The sequence below is a fragment of the Crocodylus siamensis genome, chromosome 6 (assembly GCF_052110815.1).
Source record: "Crocodylus siamensis isolate JL-2025a chromosome 6, ASM5211081v1, whole genome shotgun sequence".
Lineage (NCBI taxonomy): Eukaryota > Metazoa > Chordata > Crocodylia > Crocodylidae > Crocodylus > Crocodylus siamensis.
The window spans coordinates 16,179,041-16,185,040 of record NC_143400.1 but is presented as its reverse complement, the minus strand read 5'-3'; positions in this window follow the sequence as shown (position 1 = coordinate 16,185,040).

Genomic DNA, 6,000 nt, shown 5'->3' with positions numbered 1-6,000 from the left:
AGGGCGTATCCGGATTTCTACACGAGAGCGACTCGTACCCATTTGCCCACAAGAGTGTGCCCAAGGCACACCAAATACCAAAAGACCCTTACAACAGAAGGTTTACTGAAAGCTGAGCCGAAAATTTCCCAGCGATCGCTTACCCCCTTGTTTTGGATCCAGAACCAAATTGGGCAAAGGGAATTTGTATACTCACTCAGATACGCCAGAGATCTCGATCAAAATACCGACATGTGTGCCTGGCGACTCCAGAAACTGAGAATTTGCACAGGAGCCTTTAACTTCCCAGATATCCCGACTCACGTCTCAAGCCCTCCTGGGAGAGCCCAAAAAGGCGGCTCGGTGCGCACTCCCCGTGGTGGCAGAGACGATCTTGTCACTGAATTCCGGGGTCGTCCAAAGCACTCCTGCCTGGCTCACCAAAAATTGATATAAAAATCACGGTTCATTTCTTTGGAGGCTCACGAATAATAATCCTTCAGGCACACATTGTTAGTAACACAAAGGATATATTTGCAAATAGGGTCAGAGTGAAGACAAAAGACCACACTCTGCCCTCAGGGAAAACTCTCAGCTGGCTTTTATCCTCTCTCTCCTGAGCACGTGTGCAGAAGCAGGAACTCTTACAACTCATTTCTGGTTCATACAAACATATATGTAAATACGTCACTTCATACGTCGCATGTCTATTATAATTAACTACTTAAGTATGCGGGGTGGATAGGCTTATATGCATTAGCTAATCACGCATGCTTAGAAAAGCTCTCCAGGTTACCAAAAGTTCAAACCCTCTCTTTGTCTCAAGGACACAATCATTAAAATGACAATTTCTCTTATCTACATGAGAAAGCACAGGGAGTGTGATTTAGTGTAACAAAGAGATAGTAAATTTGCCAAAGAAGAAAAGGGAGTGATACCTTAATACAAAGAGTTCTTGGTAGTTTCTTCCCCCCCCCACCAGGCACGAAATGCCAGCTGTGTGGTTCTAACAACACTCTATTCATTATGCATTTTTAATAATATTTCTAACACCTTCACTAGGAGGATACACTCCTGGCACCACCCCACTCGAGGCCTGTGTGGCCAAAACAGCCAGCAAGACACAGAGCTGGGGTTCAGGTCACAGCTATGCTGAACCCAAAAGAAGTTGCAACAGCAACTAAAAGATGCCAGGCTCTCAGCCCTGACCTGGAGCGCACCAGCAAAAATGCCAGGCTGCAACCTTGGCCATTTTGCCAGGGATTGATGCCCCCTGCATGGGATCATCCCACCCAAAAACCCAGAAAACAAAAGGGGAAAGGAGAGGGAGAGAACAGAGGTCTCAAGCCCTGAGACAGGCTTTCTCTCCCTGTCCCTGAGCCTTTCCCTTCACATAGCTTCATTTTGCTTCTTCAGTGAAGAGCGGGGAGTGACCCCCCCCTTCCCATGGGAAGCAGGCTTTTTTGGCTCCCAAATCAGCGTTCAGACATCAGCAGCCCCAGGAGGTAGAAGAGAGAGCAGACCAGGTGGCCTTGACCTTAAATAATTTTTCTGACCTCATCCAGGGCCCCAGCCCAAAGCAGCCTCACTGGACACCATAAATGCAGAGCAGTCGATGCCATGGGGCAAGTCGGCACGCCAGGATTTGGCCAGTCACTCGACTGGTTTTACAGGCTCTGTTGAGGAGTCTTAAGACAACAGCTCTGGACACAATAGAGTTAGATGGGAGGTGGGTCTCTCCAGTCCTAGAGGAAACAATACAGCACAAACAATATATACTGCAAAATAAAACCAGACACACTTGACCACACACAGCCCCAAGTGTGTGGGTGTTACACCCCTCCACTACTGCAGCACATGATTTGCTACAGGCACGGCTGGAGGATGTTCTGCTGCTTCTCCTTTGCTAAGTAATTGGGCTTCTAAGTAATTGGGCAGCTTTCTGGGTTGCAAAGTAACACCAGGCAAGCAAGGAGGCCAAGCCTGGCTCCAGCCAAGCACTATCTCTGAAAAACCGGAGGAGGAAAGCCAAGCACGCTCCAGCCGTGTGGAAAAAGTATGAACTCCTCTTAGCAGCAATGTCACCTTTTCATTCGACATTTCCCCAGTGACGATTCTTAAAAATACCTGACAGTTGTCGCCTTCAGACTCCTGAAGATTTTGAGACAGACTCTTAGTCTGGGACGACTCTGACCCTGCTGTTGGATGTAGCCAATGTTAAAGGGATCCCATGTCTTGTGCTGTCCCCATTTGTCTTGTGTAAGCACAACAAACCCTGGAGAAACCAGTGAATAGATGGCCTTGAGGATTCAGGCTTTGCTTTAGTGTTTTATCTGTTAATTAATGTTTTTATTTGGCTTGGGGCACAGGACCCTTGGAAGACTGTCTGACTACTTGCTTTTTGTTTCAGACTCTGGCAAAACCCAAGCCTGCTTCCTAAGATGGCCGGGCAGCTCAACCAGCCCCTTTCTGGGTACACTGGCTTCCCTTTCAGGTGACAGCAAAACTGCTGTGGCTCAGTACATAGAGTCTCTTCCCGCCTGCAGGGCTCCTCGTGTCCAGCCATCAGGAGAATCCATCACGACTGCACATAAATCTCTCTTGAACGTCCATTCCCACCTCCGGAGAGACGTTTGCTGTCCCACGGTCATGGTGCCCCTCACACTGACTTGACTCCTTCATCTTCATAGATGTTCCTTCTACATGAAGGAACAGTACACCTCTCTAGAGGCAGAGATTGATAAAGAAGGGTGACTTGAGACAAGATACGGGGAGTGCATGTAGAAGGGGACTGAAGAGCTCTATCTGACTCAAGAAGTCTATGGGCTGACCAGGGGTAAGGCAGTCCTGGACCTGGTTCTGGCCAAAGGGGATGATCTAGTAGTGAGCAACCTAAGGATCCAAGGGCAGCTAGGTGACAGTAACCAGGAGCTGATCACCTTCTGCACCCACCGTAAGACAGGGAAATCATTCAGTAGGATAGAAATACATGATTTTAGGAAAGCTGACTTCCACAAGCTTAGGAGATTGATTAGTGAGGCCCTGTGGGACCATAGTCTGATGGGGAAGGGAGTACAAGAAGAGTGGTCATTCCTCAAAGATGCAATCCTTGGAGCACAAAGGAAGTCCATTTCTTGTCGTAAGAAAGGCTGGAAAAGGGCTGGGAGCCCCCCTTGGCTCAATAGCAATGTCATGGACCTCCTGATATTGAAAAGAGAAGCTTATAAGGGATGGAAGTCAGAAATTACCACCAAGGAGGAGTACACAGCAATAGCCCACACCTGTAGGGAGGGGATTAGAAAAGAAAAGGCAGAAACCAAATTCAAATTGGCAACTGGAATGAAGAAAAATACAAAGATATGTAGGAAGTCAGAGAAAAATAAGGGAAGCATAGAGCCACTGATGAATGAAATGGGGAAACTGATAATTGACACTCAGGAGAAAACTGAACTCCTAAACAAATATTTCACATTGGTATTCCACAGTCCAAGGGTGCTAGCCTGCTTGACAGGATGCAAGATGATCAAGGTGGGAGTGCTCACCCTCCAATAGTTGGCAAAATTCTTGTGGGGGGAACACCTAGAGAGGCTGGATATCTACAAGTCAAAAGGACTGGATGAATTACACCCAAGAGTGCTAAAAGAATTGGCTGACATCACTGCGCAACCTATGGCAAAGCTATTTGAGGTCTTGTGGCACTTGGGAGAGGTCCCAGAAGACTGGAACAGGACCAGTGTGGTGCCTATCTTCAAGAAAGGGAGAAAGGAGGACCCAGGGAATTACAGACCAATCAGTTTGACCTCATTCCCTAGTAAAATTCTGGAAACAATTACCAAAGAATCCATTATTGATAGGCTAATATTGTAAAGGACAGTCAACATGGCTTCACTGCGGGAAGGTCATGCCTGACCAACCTCATTTCTGGATAAGGGAAATGAGGTTGATGTCATATACTTGGATTTCAAGAAGACTTAGTCTCCCATGATGTCCTCAGTGTAAAATTAGGAAAATGCAGCCTTGACTACTTTATAGCCTGGTGGCTAGAGAACTGGCTCCAAGGCAGGACCCAGAGAGCATTAGTAGACAGAACTGAGTCAACATAGCAGAAGGTGACCAGTGGCGTCCCTCAGGGTTCAGTACTGGGACCAGCGCTTTTCAACATGTTCATCAATTATTTAGATTTGGATGTTAAAAGTTTACTGGCAAAGTTCACAGACAACACCAAATTATGGGGGAATGTGGCCATGCTCGAGGGCAAACTGGGGATACAGATTGACCTGGACAGGCTTGTGTGGTTTAACATCTATGAATATCCTGCCCATCTCTGATTTTCACCCTGAGGCCTTCAGTGGACTCCACACCAAGTCAGCTCAGCTCCCACCTAGGTTCCACTGTCTAATTCCCAGTGGTCATGCACCTACAGATGCAAAGGTTGTCACTGGGAAGCTAAATGTGACCAGCATAAACTATTAGTTTAGTCGGCTCGCTCTTGACTCCACTCACTCATGCTCTGTTGATGTGTTTCCTTGCAGATCAAGGAGGAGTGTGGCAGGGCCGTGTGTGTGCCGGCCACTTTAAGGGCCTGGAGCTGGCAGCCAGCAGGTGCCGGATGAGGGCAGCCATTTTGAATCTGGGAGTGCCCGTATAAACAGGGCAGTTCTGCTGCTGGAGGCCAGGCAACAACATCTCCTAGCTGGAGGGCTGTTATATCAACTGGAGGTAAGGGAGGAGCTGCAGGTGATGGTCAGGAGGCTCCTGGTCCTGGGTATGACCTGAAGCTGCGCCCTGCCAGGAGCGGGTGGCCTGGTGGGGCTCTCAGTGGCGCGGGAGCCCCCAGGAAATGCCAGGCCAGTGATCACCGCGGTGAAAGGCAGGTCGGGGTGCCTTAACCCCTAGCCCCCACCTACGGTTGGGTTACCCCTTGTTTGGAGGGTCTGGAAGGTGGACCCCAGGAAGAAGAGTGTGAGGCCATAGACTCACAAACCTGACTGACATTTCCCCCTACTGGTCAATGCTGGGGCCAGGACTGGAAGGGTCAAAGGCCCAGGGGCCCACCGCAAGGAACGCCCAAGAGCTGAGGGCCTGGGACTCTAACTGGCCTGGAGGTGGGTCAGGGCTAGTAGCCCAAGGCCAGGGGTGAGCACACCCATGAGGGGGAAGCATCTCAGGGAGCCACGTTTGCTGAGGATTAAGGTGGAATATGCTGCCTGAAGAGAGGCATACAGGCGGGGTTCAATTAGTAGGATTCTGGGGCCCAGTGTGGGGCCGGTGATGATGAGAACATCGAGATGCCATCAGCAAGGCTCAGGCTGCAGTGTAGGGGAGGAATGGAGCTGCAGATAGCACCCCCTAGCATCGGGGCAGGAAATGGCCAGCCTCCTGCTTAGTTGCATCTATTGATTAATTAACAAGGTGTGGCAGGTGAGAAGGCAGGCAGTTAGTCCAGAAAAAGGTGGGCGGGCCACAGTTAGATTAGCCCTGAGAAGCCCCGTAACAAGGAGCCAGCACAAAAATACTTCTTGGGCATCGCATCCACGAGGAAGAGGACTCCGGAAATCCGGCTAAGAGACACCGCTTTTCTCTTGAGGTCAGAAAGAAGGGGATATGGGAGGGGTTTTTGTCACGGAGCAGGATGGGCCCATCACTGTCAGGGGAGAATTTCTCTCCACAAACACCTTGATACAGACTGCGGGAACTCTTGCACCCAGACAGGTTGGCATGAAAAGTGGAGGTTTATCACTGGATCGATGCCTGTCACATAGACCGCTCCATGAGTTTAACTAAAGCTGGCAGCCCTTTAGCCCCTGGTAACCAGTGAAGACCAAGCTGTATGCTGGACACTTCAGTGCAAATCCCTCTTTTCAGTGCAGAAGCCGTTGTCTGTTACGTTGGTTGTGGGACTTCCTTCTATCTCCTACCAGGGAGTCCCTTTGAGAATTCAAATTTTTAAGCATAGCTTCAGTGTGCGGATGCTTATTTGGGGTCGTGGGGGGTGTTTCAAAAGGAATCGGGACATCCAGA